Raw genomic sequence first — 17,503 nt, 5'->3', positions numbered from 1 at the left:
AATGCATGTGGCCGCTACGGTGCATCATTCGACGGAAGAGACGTACGCTTGTATGGCTTGCAAGGCAGAGACTGGAGTTGGTCCTGTCGCTGCTGAAGAAGGGGATACTGTTGCACGCTTGCGTCGGTGTCCTTTACGATCGATCCGTGTCGATGTGCCATATATATATATATATATATATATGAAGTGAACCCGTGCAAGCAGGGCCGGCCCTGAGAATTTGGTGGCCCGGTGCGAGACAAAAATTAAGGCCCCATTCATCACAAATACCAAAAAATTATGAATACTACGATGCATTGAACTTATCTTTATGTTTTTTTCCTTTTTCACTACTAGATGCATGTGGAATGTGGTGATCAGAACACAAAATAACCTATACTCAGAAATAAAAGAACATTTAACTAAGTAAAGATTGGTTTGAGGCGAAAATTGAACAACGAAAGTAGAGTAGCAGACTTGACGAAGTTACCGAGGCAGGGCACGCTACCATGTCGCTACCGCTAGGCACGGCGTGGTCTGGGCAGATGACAGAGCAGCGGACAAGATGATCCCTCCCGTCTGTCGCTGCTAGCTGCTACTGCTGGTGCCGAACAATTGTTGTAGCCTGGACAACGTGAGCGGAGGCTTCCACGAGAAGGCAAAGAGGATTGCAGCTCAAGCATCCACGAGAAGCCAAGTACGTAATCGAGTTTAAACAGGCATGCATATTGTACGTTGATGGGCTTTGGCCTTTTATCAATCTTTGTGTTATAATCTACATAAACATTTTCTATATATATACACATACACATATATACGGAGAGGGGCCCTCTGGTTCTCGGAGGCCCGGTGCGGCCGCACCGCCGGCACCTGTCCAGGGCCGGCCCTGCGTGCAAGGCGCAAAGACTTGGTAGAGTCGTAACGTTTAACGCCACAAAAGCCAGCAATCGACTTGCAAAGCAGGCGCCGTAAGGACTAAGGCTAAGGCTATGCCTCTAAAATCAATATTTATATTAAAATTAGCTGTAAAGTTTCAAACATTCTCAGCTTAGACTAATTGTTAGTTAACACATATCTAACAATTAGTTTATTAGTTGTCTCAGTTAGCTAATAATTTATTAGCTGACTAATTATTAGCTCTAGGGGTTCTAAACAAAGCCTGAAAAGTATATGCAACAACTCTCAATCACTATCCCAAAACAATGGTTTAAAGGTAAAGGTGAAAAAAACTTAGTCCAACCATTTCTGATATGTGCCCTAACTTATTCGGTATCCCCAAAGTAGAGCCTCCACATACAAATTTGGGGCTAAGCCACAATCACCTTCATCTGTGTTTTTTCGGTTGCTCGCGCCCAAGAAACGCTGCGTGCCACATCTAACCTCATGGTCGCCGCCAACGCAGTGGAGGACCCGATCCTGATGCATGACTATGCCAACCGCCGGCACTCGTTCCTGACACTCGTCGACGCACGCTGGCCGACACAGGGTTATCCCCCCCTTTGGACACGATGCCAAATGCTGAAGTTGGTGCAGACGCCCGTCGGGCGACATTGAAGCTGTCGCGCCTTCGATCTTGAGATTGCCATATTAAAGAACACCATGGTCATATGCATATGAAAAAAGATTTTGAGATTGCCATATTAAAGAACAACAAGGACATATACATATGAAAAAAGAAATTAACACAGTCATAGACGACATAGGCGATCGACGGCTACCTTGACAAGATGCAGCTTAGATTCCATTATTCCAATTGCGAGTGCGAAGAGGAGGCAGCTGGTCCTTCCACGCTCAAGTACCCCTAGCCATGGCCTACAAGTCCATAATAATTCTTTTATTAAGTTTAATAATTCTTTTATTAAATTTTAAAATGTGTACAATGGTGAATTATGAAAAAAAAATGATTAATTATGCTATTGAATTGTTGAAAAAACGATTAGGTCTGTCATATCCGATGGATATCCGAAACCGATCCGAAACTACAAATATAGTTGTGGGTGGATATTAGTTGTAACTACGAATATAATTACGGACGAATACTTACAATATCCAATAACAAATCCGACCCGTTAGCCTACCTAATCTTATCGCTTCTCAGACCGACGGCGTGGACGTGGCGCCGATCGTGCCAGTGTGCTCGGGGTGCTGTGCCCGTTGACTCTCTCAGCTAGCAGCTGCAGCACGACACGAACGCGGCGGCCGGGCCGCCGGCAACGGCAACGCGCCTGCTGCCTGAACAATGGATATGATATATCCAGCGAAGACAAACCTAGGGGACGCCGAGGAGCCGATAATTCCGTCGCGCGTGCATACATGGGGCCGGCAACGCCCGTCGGCGGTGAGTAAGTACCGTACCCCGCATGGCCCCGTCGGGCGTCGGCGTCGGCGTCGGCGTCGGTGGTGACGACTGTCAGCACGGGCACGGCCCTTCGCAGGAGCGGCCGAGCGGGGTGCACGGGCATGGCGTGGCGCGCGAGATCGCGGTAGGATCTGCGGGGTCCCGGGCGGAACCGCGGAATAATGCTGCGCCCAAAGGAAGCGAGCGGCCTGGAAGTGGCAAAGCGTTCCACGGTAACGCGTTGGCTTCAGCAATCGTTCCACGGTACGTGTGTTTTTTGACAGATGCACCGGTTCCGGTTCCGCTTCCGGCCCTTCTTGGCTCGTTTTGTCCTGGCCCTGTGGGCCATGCATGGCCACACCAGTCCGGCATCGTCCTTGTGATTTGTGAAAAATACAAGCACAGTGCTGATGTGGTCAACGTTGTAAAAAAACGTCACCTCGTAATTAGCAGGTACAAACGTAGCCATGGACGCGATCACGCATGGTAGCTGAGTTTCGTGGGAACACTGACTTGCTTGCTTCTGAAAGGGACCTTTGCATATTTATCCACCGGTGAAGACAAACTATACGCCTTCTGTTTGGACGCATCCACTCGTACTAAGCACATCTGCAGGAGTCCTTGTAAACGACCATGCAAAGTGCTATTTTGTAACGGTAGATTATATTATTTATAGAGTAAATTTTAAAATATAAGTATGATAGAAAATGAGATAAGGAATCTGATTAAGACAGTATAAGAGACAGACTCAGAATAAAATAAGACTGAGGACATAATTAGAAGGACGAGCACCAAAATATTAGAATAGAAATATCTAAATTAAGATAAGTAAAAAACCTCTAGATTTTACTATTTATAACATATAAATGAGCGGAGACATATGCCCTCTCGTTAGGCTATACCTATCCGCCCTTGCTCGTACTGAGAGCAACTCCAAAAGACTAGGTATATGGTTTTATAAAGGTAAATTTAGCTAATATTAAAAGAAAATTGTATCCAATAGACTCTGTAAACGACTCTTCAAATTTAGTGGCTAGATAGCCTGCTTCACTCTCTATTAAGTCCGTAGGTTTACTGAGTCTGTTGGATTAGCCTACACTTTTTTTTCTAAAATCTATTTTAGAGAGTAGCTAAATCAGTAAATTTGGCTAGTCTTTTAGCTAATCTATTGGAGTTGCTCTGATACATTGGATTCAAGCAGCTCGGGTGATGGAAACCCTTGGGATGCTTCTGGTTTTTGTATAAATGCAATTTAATATGGCGAATACAAGATTAATTCGTGTTATTAAATAAAAAACAAAATATAGAACTATCGCCTTTTTGTAACTAGCACAAGTCCATATTCACTATTTGGGAAGACAAAAAAAAAAGAATGTGAAAAAAAATCGTCATTTGATCGGTGGAATTTATTATTCACTATTTGATTTCTATTATTTTTGCTAATTCGACGCATTATTGTTAGAAGAACTTTGTTCTCCATTTTTGTGAAATTATGTATGGGCATACTCCCTCTCTTGTAAGGAGATAATACCGTTATTTTTTAACTGCTTAGTTAATTAAGGAAACAGAAATATTTACTAATGCACAAATAATTTTGCGACATACTGGCCAAGGTGGTTGTTTTGGATAATGGTATATGAAGGCAATCAACATAAAGCTAGGGTAATGAAGGTAATCAACCTAAAGCTAGCGACTCAGTTAATATTTCATTAATAGAGGTAGACGTTTTATAACTGCATCTTCGTTATCCTATTAATTAAAGGCGACTATCATAAGTTGTCTCTTCTTATTAATGGACTATAAACGAAGACGAATGTCTTAAGAGGTCTGCCTCCGTTAATTCATTAGCAGAGGCGGTTCACCTACGTCGACCGCCTCTATTAATATTTCATACTAACAAAGGCAGTCACTCTTAGTATGTCCACCTCCATATATCTATGACTACAGAATCAACCCCAACCTAAAAAACACCATTTCTGATGGGGTGTTTTGTTCTTGGGTTATTTGAAGAAGGGCAGCGTAGGATGTTGGTACCAACTCTCACACACCTTTTCTTGTGCTTGTTTTCAAGTTTTGGGTGATCTAGATCTACGGTGGAGGGAAGAAGTACATTTTTCTTCATTTTAATAGTTTCCTTTATAATACTTCTATATCTGTTTGTGTGACATGGAGAGAAGCTCTAGCTAGCTATACATACATGATGCAAGTAGATAGCAGTTATATATCTCAAGTGGTGTTTTATTTGTTTCTATTATTAATTGTAGATTTTAATTATCATAAATTGTATAATCTATATATGATGTCAATCAATCTCATTTTGATGTTTCTTAACATATTTTTCTGCTACATAGAAGGTTAATTAGCATGGAAAGGTCGGAATGGGCGTCCCATATATCGAGACTATCACAACCCTTAATAGAACAAGTGATAAAGTTTGTTGACACTACTCAAACACATGTTTTGAGTGTGAATAGTGATGAAATCATATGTCCATGTTATCATTGCAAGAAATAATGTGTTTGATTGCTAGAAGGTGGTGATGTCAAATCTCACATGATCCAGTGAGGGTTTTATCGAGGGATATACAGTTTGGAGTTTTATGACAAAGCACATGCCAGTGGTGCATCTATAAGAACATCACCGCCGATGGTGAATGAGACCATGGAGCAAGAGCTTCATCATGAGCTAGGCACCACATAAATGGCGAGAATGATTTCATCATGATGAATGATTTTGTGCAAGACATGGTCGACGATAGGGGTGATAATGATGAGGATCCTAGTGAGGTGGCTACTACTCTAGACCCCAAGGATGCACAATTCTTTGAGGATTTCGTTAACCACCTCGACAATGATGACCTTCTATATGGGAGCCCAAGGTGGTTAGATAACTTTGAAGAGATAAAGCAAATGATAAAGGATCTAATCTATAATGATTGTCCAAAGCAATGGTCGATGCTACATTTTGATCTCTAGATGTTGAAACTAAAGGCTCATATCGGATGGTCTGACACTAGCATCAATGGGATGTAATATCTCTGTGGTTCTCTTCTTCCAAAGGATAACAAAGTGCCTATCAATACCTATTGAACAATCCAACAAGTGATGTTGGGTCTTCAAAAGATCCATGCTGGCCCTAACTGAGAGCACCTAGAGGGGGGGGGGGTGAATAGGTGATCCTGTGAAAACTTAAACTTAAAGCCACAAAAACTTGATTAAGCGTTAGCACAATACAACCAAGTGGCTAGAGAGGAGTTCTTGCAAAACACAACAACCACAAGAGGATCAACACAGATAGACACAGTGGTTTATCTCGTGGTTCGGCCAAGTACAAAACTTGTCTACTCCACGTTATGGCGTCCCAACGGACGAGGGTTGCAATCAACCCCTCTCAAGCGGTCCAAAGACCCACTTGAATACCATGGTGTTTTGCTTTGCTTTACTATATCCCGCTCGCGAGGAATCTCCACAACTTGGAGTCTCTCGCCCTTACACTTTGATGATCACAAAGAAGCACGGAGTAAGGGAGGGATGAGAATGCACACAAGACACAAAATCAGAGTGACAACACGCACACAAGTCGCAACAAGAGCTCACAACACAACCCGACAAGTTCACAACTCAAATAGAGCTCTAGTTGCTCTCACAAAGAATCAAATGCCCGGAATCGAAGTCTTGGTGCTTATGAATGCTTAGAGTATGCTTGGTGTACTCCTCCATGCGCCTAGGGGTCCCTTTTGAAGCCCCAAGGCAGCTAGGAGCCGTTGAGAGCATTCCAGGAAGGCAATTCTTGCCTTCAGTCGCCTGGCGCACCGGACAGTCCGGTGCACCACCGGACACTGTCCGGTGCGGATCTCTTTCCTTATTTGGCGAAGCCGACCGTTGCAGATTCTGAGCCGTTGGCGCACCGGACACTGTCCGGTGCACACCGGACAGTCCGGTGCCCCCTTCTAGCCGTTGGCTCGGCCACGCGTCACGCGCGGGATCCTCGGCCGACCATTGGCCCGGCTGACCGTTGGCTCACCGGACAGTCCGGTGCACCACCGGACAGTCTGGTGATTTATAACCGTACACCGCCGTCGAAGTCCCGAGAGCAGCAAGTTCGCCAGAGCCAGCCTGGCGCACCGGACACTGTCCGGTGCACTACCGGACAGTCTGGTGCACCCAGACTGAGCAGACTTTGGCTGAACAAAGCCATCTCTTTTTCAATTCGATTTCTCCTGTTTCCAGCACTTAGACACAATACATTAGTTCTCAAAACAATGTACTAAGTCTAGAAACATACCTTTAGACTTGATTTGCACTTTATCCATCAATTGGCCTAGATTTACACTTAAGCACTTGTGTTGGCACTCAATCACCAAAATACTTAGAAATGGCCCAAGGGCACATTTCCCTTTCAATCTCCCCCTTTTTGGTGATTTATGCCAACACAACAAAAAGCAACTAAAGGAAGTGCAACATCAATACAAATGAAAACTCAAAATTGTTTTGATTCAAATTTGGCATATATGGATCACTCTTTGCCACCACTTGGTTTTGTTTTTGCAAATCAACCTCAATCTCCTATCTCTAATTCAAACACAATTGTAGAGACATAAAGAGAGTTGTTCCAAGAGAAATTGATCAAGGATTTCAAAAATTCCCAAAACTCCTCTTTTTCCCATAATCAACCATTTTCCCCACAAGAGGCCAACTTTTGACAAGAGAGACAATAAGAGAGTTTTGACAAACCAAAAGCTCTATTCTACTATTTTCAAAATTTCTCAAGTGGTAGCTGATCCATTTATTGCTTTGGCCTTATTTTCTCCCCCTTTGGTATCAAGCACCAAAATAGGATCAATCTTGGCCCTAGAACCCCATTGCCTCACCAAAAACTTCAAATAAGAATACAAAGGCAATAAGAGTACATGAGATGAACTTGGAATAAGTTACCCTCTCATCGGAGTGCAGTGGAAGTCTTTCATGGTCCAAGTCCACCTTTTCCCTTTCAAACCTCCTTTGAGACTAAATCAAGCAAACTCAAGCACACGGTTAGTCTCAAAGGGTCAAGTTGTAGCACATCTCCCCCTAAATATGTGCATCACTTGCAAAAGGACTTGTGAGGTCCGGGGAGTGATTGTACAACTTGAGCACCATAGATAAACAACAAAATGCATAAGGAACATGATCAAGACATAAACACATGTATGCTATAAATCAATCCAAGTTCCGCAAATCTAGGACATTTAGCTCACTATGCAGCCTGCAAAAGGTCTTCTCATCTAAAGGCTTGGTAAAGATATCAGCTAGCTGGTTCTCGGTGCTAACATAAAACACTTCGATATCTCCCTTTTGCTGGTGGTCTCTCAAAAAGTGATGCTGGATGTCAATGTGTTTTGTGCGGCTGTGCTCAACAGGATTTTCCGCTATGCGGATAGCACTCTCATTGTCACATAGGAGTGGGACTTTGCTCAGATTGTAGCCAAAGTCCCGGAGGGTTTGCCTCATCCAAAGTAGTTGCGCGCAACACTGTCCTGCGGCAACATACTCGGCCTCAGCGGTGGATAGGGCAACGGAAGTTTGTTTCTTAGAGTTCCATGACACCAGGGACCTTCCTAAGAATTGGCACATCCCCGATGTACTCTTCCTATCGACCTTACATCCAGCATAGTCGGAGTCTGAATATCCAATCAAGTCAAAGTTAGACCCCTTTGGATACCAGATCCCGAAGCAAGGCGTAGCGACTAAATATCTAAGAATTCGCTTCATGGCCACTAAGTGACACTCCCTTGGATCGGATTGAAATCTAGCACACATGCATACGCTAAGCATAATATCCGGTCTACTAGCACATAAATAAAGTAAAGACCCTATCATGGACCGGTATGCCTTTTGATCAACGGACTTACCTCCTTTGTTGAGGTCGATGTGTCCGTCGGTTCCCATCGGAGTCTTTGCGGGCTTGGCGTCCTTCATCCCAAACCGCTTTAGCAAGTCTTGTGTGTACTTCGTTTGGGAGATGAAGGTACCATCCTTGAGTTGCTTCACTTGGAACCCAAGGAAGTAGTTCAACTCGCCCATCACCGACATCTCGAATTTCTGAGTCATCACCCTGCTAAACTCTTCACAAGACTTTTGATTAGTAGAACCAAATATTATGTTATCGACATAAATTTGGCACACAAACAAATCACCGTCACAAGTCTTAGTGAATAAGGTTAGATCGGCTTTCCCAACCTTGAACGCATTAGCAATTAAAAAGTCTCTAAGGCATTCATACCATGCTCTTGGGGCTTGCTTAAGTCCATAGAGCGCCTTAGAGAGCTTACATACGTGGTCGGGGTACCGTTCATCCTCGAAGCCAGGGGGTTGCTCTACGTACACCTCCTCCTTGATTGGCCCGTTGAGGAAAGCACTCTTCACATCCATTTGGAACAACCTGAAAGAATGGTGAGCGGCATATGCTAGCAAAATACGAATGGACTCTAGCCTAGCCACAGGAGCAAAAGTCTCCTCAAAGTCCAAACCTGCGACTTGGGCATAACCTTTTGCCACAAGTCAAGCCTTGTTCCTCGTCACCACCCCGTGCTCGTCCTGTTTGTTGCGGAACACCCACTTGGTTCCCACAACATTTTGCTTGGGACGCGGCACCAGTGTCCAAACTTCATTTCTCTTGAAATTATTGAGCTCCTCCTGCATGGCCAACACCCAGTCCGGATCTAGCAAGGCCTCTTCTACCCTGAAAGGCTCAATAGAAGAGACAAAGGAGTAATGCTCACAAAAATTAACTAATCTAGAACGAGTAGTTACTCCCTTTCTAATGTCACCCAAAATTTGGTCGACGGGATGATTCCTTTGAATCGTCGCTCGAACTTGGGTTGGAGGTGCCGGTTGTGCTTCTTCCTCCATCACATGATCATCTTGTGCTCCCCCTTGATCACACGCATCCTCTTGATGAACCTGTTCATCATCTTGAGTTGGGGGATGCACCATTGTTGAGGAAGAAGGTTGATCTTGCTCCTCAAGTTCCTGTGGTCGCACATCGCTAATCGTCATGGTGCGTATTGCGGCCGTCGGAACGTCTCCTTCATCTACATCATCAAGATCAACAACTTGCTCTCTTGGAGAGCCATTAGTCTCATCAAATACAACATCGCTAGAGACTTCAACCAAACCCGATGATTTGTTGAAGACTCTATACGCCTTTGTATTTGATTCATAACCTAACAAAAACCCTTCTACAGCTTTGGGAGCAAACTTAGAATTTCTACCTTTCTTCACTAGAATATAGCATTTGCTCCCAAATACGCGAAAGTAAGACACATTGGGTTTGTTACCGGTTAGAAGCTCATACGAAGTCTTCTTGAGGAGGCGGTGAAGGTAGACCCGGTTGATGGCGTGGCAAGCCGTGTTCACGGCTTCCGACCAAAACCGCTCGGGGGTCTTGAACTCTCCAAGCATCGTCCTCGCCATGTCTATGAGCGTCCTGTTCTTCCTCTCTACCACACCATTTTGCTGTGGTGTGTAGGGAGCGGAGAACTCGTGCTTGATCCCTTCCTCCTCAAGATACTCCTCCACTTGAAGGTTCTTGAACTCGGACCCGTTGTCGCTCCTTATCTTCTTCACCTTGAGCTCAAACTCATTTTGAGCTCTCCTTAGGAAGCGCTTGAGGGTCCCTTGGGTTTCAGATTTATCCTGCAAAAAGAATACCCAAGTGAAGCGGGAAAAATCATCAACTATAACAAGACCATACTTACTTCCTCCTATGCTTAGATAGGCGACGGGTCCGAAGAGGTCCATATGAAGCATCTCCAAAGGTCTTGATGTGGTCATCACATTTTTGGGATGATGAGAGCTTCCCACTTGTTTACCTGCTTGACAAGATGCACAGGGTCTATCTTTTTCGAAATGCACGTTAGTTAGACCTACCACGTGTTCTCCCTTTAGAAGCTTGTGAAGGTTCTTCATCCCCACATGTGCTAAACGGCGATGCCACAGCCAGCCCATGCTAGTCTTAGCAATTAAGCATGCATCTAGACCGACCTCCTCTTTTGCAAAATCAACTAAATAAAGTTTGTCGTCTAGTACACCCTTAAAAGCTAATGAACCATCACTTCTTCTAAAGACAGACACATCTACATTTGTGAATAAACAATTATATCCCATATTGCATAATTGACTAACAGATAACAAATTATATCCAAGTGACTCAACTAAAACACATTAGAAATAGAGTGCTCGGATGAGATAGCAATTTTCCTAACCCTTTCACCTTGCCTTGGTTCCCATCACCGAATATTATTGAATCTTGGGGATCCTTGTTCTTGACGTAGGAAGAGAACATCCTCTTTTCCCCTGTCATGTGGTTTGTGCATCCGCTGTCGATAATCCAGCTTGAGCCCCCGGATGCATAAACCTGCAAGGCAAATTTAGGCTTGGGTCTTAGGTACCCAACTCTTGTTGGGTCCTACAAGGTTAGTGACAATGGTCTTAGGGACCCAAATGCAAGTTTTATCTCCCTTGCATCTTGCCCCTAATTTCCTAGCAATTACCTTCTTATCCTTTCTACAAATAGCAAAGGAAGCATTGCAAGTATGAAAAATTGTAGAAGGTTCATTAATTACTTTCCTAGGAACATGAACAATATTCTTTCTAGGCACGTGATGAATATTTTTCCTAGGCATATCTCTACCATGCACAACATGGGAACTAGAAGCAGTCATAGCATATGAATCATAAGCATGTGAAACAGCATTATTGCAATTTCTATCATGATGAACATTCCTAGAATATTTCCTATCATGGTATAAGAAAGCATGGTTCTTTTGAATACTGTTTGCCATAGGGGCCTTCCCTTTCTCCTTGATGGAGATGGGAGCCTTATGACATGTCAAGTTCTTGGCTTCCCTCTTGAAGCCAAGTCCATCCTTAATTGAAGGGTGTCTACCAATCGTGTAGGCATCCCTTGCAAATTTTAGCTTATCGAATTCACTTTTGCTAGTCTTAAGTTGGGCATTAAGACTAGCCACTTCATCATTCAATCTAGAAATTGAAGCTAGGTGTTTGCTACAAGCATCAATATTAAAATCTTTACACCTATTGCAAATTACAACATTTTCTACACAAGATGTTGATTTACTAGTTATTTCTAACTTAGCATTCAAATCATCATTTATGCTCCTTAAGCTAGAAATTGTCTCATGGCAAGTAGATAGTTCACAAGAAAGCATTTCATTCCTTTTAACTTCTAAAGCATGAGATTTTTGTGCCTCTACAAATTTATCATGTTCTTCATACAACAAATCCTCTTGCTTTTCTAATAACCTATTCTTATCATTCAAGGCATCAATTAATTCATTAATTTTATCAACCTTGGTTCTATCTAGGCCCTTGAATAAACATGAATAATCTATTTCATCGTCATCACTAGACTCGTCCTCACTTGAAGAAGCATAAGTAGTATTTCGAGTACATACCTTATTCTCCTTCGCCATGAGGCATGTGTGACGCTCGTTGGGGAAGAGGGCCGATTTGTTGAAGGCGGTGGCGGCGAGTCCTTCGTTGTCGGAGTCGGATGACGAACAATTCGAGTCCCACTCCTTGCCAAGGTGTGCCTCGCCCTTAGCCTTCTTGTAAGCTTTCTTCTTTTCCCTCTTGTTCCCTTGTTCCTGGTCACTATCATTATCGGGACAATTAGCGATAAAATGACCAATCTTACCACATTTGAAGCATGAGCGCTTCCCCTTCGTCTTGTTCTTGTTAGGCTGCCCCTTGCGTCCCTTTAGCGCCGTCTTGAAGCACTTGATGATGAGGGCCATCTCTTCATCATTGAGCCCGGCCGCCTCAACTTGCGCCACCTTGCTAGGTAGCGCCTCCTTGCTCCTCGTTGCCTTGAGAGCAATGGGTTGAGGCTCATGGATTGGACCGTTCAACGCGTCGTCCACGTATCTCGCCTCCTTGATCATCATTCTCCCGCTCACAAACTTCCCAAGTACTTCTTCGGGTGACATCTTGGTGTACCTAGGATTTTCACGAATATTGTTCATAAGATGTGGATCAAGGACAATAAAAGACCTTAGCATTAGTCGAACGACGTCGTGGTCCGTTCATCGCGTGCTTCCGTAGCTCCTTATTTTGTTGATGAGGGTCTTGAGCCGGTTGTATATTTGGGTTGGCTCCTCTCCCCTTATCATTGCAAATCTCCCGAGCTCGCCCTCCACCAACTCCATCTTGGTGAGCATGGTGACGTCGTTCCCCTCATGTGAGATCCTAAGGGTGTCCCAGATCTGCTTGGCATTGTCCAAGCCGCTCACCTTATTGTACTCTTCCCTGCACAAAGATGCTAAAAGGATAGTAGTAGCTTGTGCATTTTTATGGATTTGTTCATTTATAAACATGGGACTATCAGTACTATCAAATTTCATTCCACTCTCAACAATCCCCATATGCTTGGATGGAGAGAGAACAAGTGACTACACATTTTGTGACTCCAAAATCCGTAGTCTTCCCCATCAAAGTGTGGAGGTTTGCCAAGAGGAATGGAAAGCAAATGTGCATTTGAACTATGCGGAATACGAGAATAATCGAAAGAGAAGTTTGAGTTAACCGTCTTCTTTTTCTCGAAGTCGTTGTCGTCGTCTTTTTGGGAAGAAGAGGACTCGTCGCGGTCGTCGTAGTAGACGATTTCCTTGATGCGCCTTGTCTTCTTCTTCTTCCCATCTTTACGTTTGTGGCCCGAGCCCGAGTCGGTAGGCTTGTCATCCTTCGGCTCGTTGACGAAGGACTCCTTCTCCTTATCATTGATCACAATCTCCTTGCCCTTATGATCCATCTCTTCGGGCGATTAGTCCCTTTCTTGAAGAGAACGACTTCGATACCAATTGAGAGCACCTAGAGGGGGGTGAATAGGTGATCCTGTGAAAACTTAAACTTAAAGCCACAAAAACTTGATTAAGCGTTAGCACAATACGGCCAAGTGGCTAGAGAGGAGTTCTTGCAAAACACAACAACCACAAGAGGATCAACACAGATAGACACAGTGGTTTATCCCGTGGTTCGGCCAAGTACAAAACTTGCCTACTCCACGTTATGGCGTCCCAACGGACGAGGGTTGCAATCAACCCCTCTCAAGCGGTCCAAAGACCCACTTGAATACCACGGTGTTTTGCTTTGCTTTACTATATCCCGCTCGCGAGGAATCTCCACAACTTGGAGTCTCTCGCCCTTACACTTTGATGATCACAAAGAAGCACGGAGTAAGGGAGGGATGATCAACGCACACAAGACACAAAATCAGAGTGACAACACGCACACAAGTCGCAACAAGAGCTCACAACACAACCCGACGAGTTCACAACTCAAATAGAGCTCTAGTTGCTCTCACAAAGAATCAAATGCCCGGAATCGAAGTCTTGGTGCTTATGAATGCTTAGAGTATGCTTGGTGTACTCCTCCATGCGCCTAGGGGTCCCTTTTATAGCCCTAAGGCAGCTAGGAGCCGTTGAGAGCATTCCAGGAAGGCAATTCTTGCCTTCAGTCGCCTGGCGCACCGGACAGTCCGGTGCACCACCGGACACTGTCTGGTGCAGATCTCTTTCCTTATCTGGCGAAGCCGACCGTTGCAGATTCAGAGCCGTTGGTGCACCGGACAGTCCGGTGCCCCCTTCTAGCCGTTGGCTCGGCCACGCGTCACGCGCGGGATCCTCGGCCGACCATTGGCCCGGCCGACCGTTGGCTCACCGGACATTCGAGTGCACCACCAGACAGTCCGATGATTTATAGCCGTACACCGTCGTCGAAGTCCCGAGAGCAGCAAGTTCGCCAGAGCCAGCCTGGCGCACCGGACAGTCCGGTGCACCCAGACTGAGCAGACTTTGGCTGAACAAAGCCATCTCTTTTTCAATTTGATTTCTCCTGTTTCCAGCACTTAGACACAATACATTAGTTCTCAAAACAATGTACTAAGTCTAGAAACATACCTTTAGACTTGATTTGCACTTTGTCCATCAATTGGCCTAGATTTACACTTAAGCACTTGTGTTGGCACTCAATCACCAAAATACTTAGAAATGGCCCAAGGGCACATTTCCCTTTCACTAACCATTGTATCTTGTACCGAGACACCTAGGATGCAAGCTTATAGAGCTATCTACACTACATCGTGAGTTGATATAAGAGGAATGACGAGTATCGCATGGATGCAAATGGCGAGCGATAATCGAATGGGTTAAAGAAGAAGGCTAGGCAAGAAGAGTAGTGTGAAGTAGAACATGTCTCATGAGGATAAAGAAGGGTACACATAGCAAAGAATTCTGAACTTCTAAACTCTCTAAGGTGCTCGGATAGGTTTCTAAGGGCAGTTAGAACTTATCCAAACTTTTGAATTACTCATAGCTCATCTTCTCCAAGATTTGCCCTTTCTAGCCTAGGTTTAAGGTAATTCTTGTATTGAAACCTTCAATTTGATTTTTATTAACCTGAACTCATATACTTAGCAATATAGTTAGGTCACAATGTTGTGTTGGTCATCAAACACTGAAAGGGAATTAGGCTTACACCTAGTTCCTAAATAATTTTGGTGGTTGAATTGCCCAACACAAATAATTGGACTAACTAGTTTGCTCTAGTGTACAAGTTATACAAGTGCCAAAGGTTCACACTTAGCCAATAAAAAGACCAAGTATTGGGTTCAACAAAAGAGCAAAGGGACAACCGAAGGCACCTCTGGTCTGGCACACCGGACTGTCCGGTGCACCACCGGACATGTCCGGTGCACCAGAGGACTCCAACTCAAACTCGTCACCTTCGGGAAATTCCAGAGGCAACTCCGCTATAATTCACCGGACTGTCCGGTGTACACCGGACAGTGTCCGGTGCTCCAAGGAAGAGCGGCCTCAGGAACTCGCCAGCTTCAGGAATTCATTTCAGCTGCTCCGCTATAATTCACCGGACTGTCCGGTGTATCTGCGGGGCAACGGCTATTTCGGCGCCAACGGCTACCTGCAGCGCATTTATTGTGCGCCAGCGCGCGCAGAAGTCAGGCACGCCCATGCTGGCGCACCGGACACTCTACAGTACATGTCCGGTGCGCCACCGGACATCCAGGCGGGCCCAGAAGTCAGAGCTCCAACGGTCAGAACCCAACGACTTTGGTGACGTGGCTGGCGCACCGGACATGTCCGGTGTGCATCGGACAGTCCGGTGCACCATGCGACAGACAGCCCCACCAAACGGCTAGTTTGGTGGTTGGGGCTATAAATACCCCCAACCACCCACCATTCATTGCATCCAAGTTTTCACACTTCCAACCACTTACAAGAGCTAGGCATTCAATTCTAGACACACTCAAGAGATCAAATCCTCTCCCAAATTCCACACAAAGCTTTAGTGACTAGTGAGAGAGATTTGCTTGTGTTCTTTCGAGCTCTTGCGCTTGGATTGCTTTCTTCTTTCTTGATTCTTTCTTGCGATCAAACTCACTTGTAATTGAGGCAAGAGACACCAATCTTGTGGTGGTCCTTGTAGGAACTTTGTGTTCCAAGTGATTGAGAAGAAAAAGCTCACTCGGTCTGAGGGACCGTTTGAGAGAGGGAAGGGGTTGAAAAAGACCCGGCCTTTGTGGCCTCCTCAACGGGGAGTAGGTTTGAGAGAACCGAACCTCGGTGAAACAAATCCGCGTGTCTCACTTCACTATTTGCTTGCGATTTGTTTTGCACCCTCTCTCGCGGACTCTATTATATTTCTAACGCTAACCCGGCTTGTAGTTGTGTTTATATTTGTAAATTTCAGTTTCGCCCTATTCACCCCCTCTAGGCTACTTTCAATTGGTATCAAAGCCCGGTGCTTCATTAGAGCCTAACCGCTCGAAGTGATGTCGGGAGATCACGCCAAGAAGGAGATGGAGACCGGCGACAAGCCCACTACGAGTCACGGGAGCACTTCATCGGAAGAGTCCCGCACCAAGAAGAAGGAGAAGAAAAAGGACTCCTCCAAAGGGAAGAAGTCTTCTTCACACTCCAAAGGGAAGGAGAAGAAATCCTCTTCTCACCACAAAGAGAAGAAGGAAAAATCTTCTTCCCACAAGCCGCATCGGAGTGGGGACAAGAAGAAGAGGATGAGGAAGGTGGTCTACTACGAGACCGATTCTTCATCAACATCCACCTCCGGCTCCGACGTGGCATCCGTTACTTCTAAGCGCCAAGAGCGCAAGAAGTATAGTAAGATTCCCCTACGCTACCCTCACATTCCTAAACATACACCTTTACTTTCCGTCCCATTAGGCAAACCACCAACGTTTGATGGTGAAGATTATGCTAGGTGGAGTGATTTAATGCGATTTCATCTAACCTCGCTCCACAAAAGTATATGGGATGTTGTTGAGTTTGGTGCACAGGTACCATCCGTAGGGGATGAAAATTATGATGAGGATGAGGTGGCCCAAATCGAGCACTTCAACTCCCAAGCCACAACCATACTTCTCGCCTCTCTAAGTAAGGAGGAATACAACAAGGTGCAAGGGTTGAAGAATGCAAAGGAGATTTGGGACTTACTCAAGACCGCGCACGAAGGTGATGAACTCACCAAGATCACCAAGCGGGAAACGATCGAGGGGGAGCTCGGTCGCTTCCGTCTTCGCCAAGGGGAGGAGCCACAAGATATGTACAACCGGCTCAAAACCTTGGTGAACCAAGTGCGCAACCTCAGGAGCAAGAAGTGGGACGACCACGAGGTGGTTAAGGTTATTCTAAGATCTCTCATTTTCCTTAACCCCACTCAAGCTCAACTAATTCGTGGTAATCCTAGATACACACTAATGACTCCCGAGGAAGTAATCGGGAATTTTGTGAGCTTTGAATGTATGATTAAAGGCTCAAAGAAGATCAACGAGCTTGATGAACCCTCCACGTCCGAAGCACAACCGGTGGCATTCAAGGCGATGGAGGAGAAGAAGGAGGAGTCTACACCGAGTAGACAACCAATTGACGCCTCCAAGCTCGACAATGAGGAGATGGCTTTAATCATCAAAAGCTTTCGCCAAATCCTCAAGCAACGGAAGGGGAAGGATTACAAATCCCGTTCCAAGAAGGTTTGCTACAAGTGTGGTAAGCCCGGTCACTTTATTGCTAAATGTCCATTATCAAGTGACAGTGACAGGGATAACGACAAGAAGGGCAAGAGGAGAGAAAAGAAGAGGTACCACAAGAAG

Source organism: Zea mays, chromosome 1 (assembly GCF_902167145.1).
Source record: "Zea mays cultivar B73 chromosome 1, Zm-B73-REFERENCE-NAM-5.0, whole genome shotgun sequence".
Classification (NCBI taxonomy): Eukaryota; Viridiplantae; Streptophyta; class Magnoliopsida; order Poales; family Poaceae; genus Zea; species Zea mays.
The sequence above is the reverse complement of the archived record's forward strand: the minus strand, read 5'-3'. Positions refer to the sequence as shown.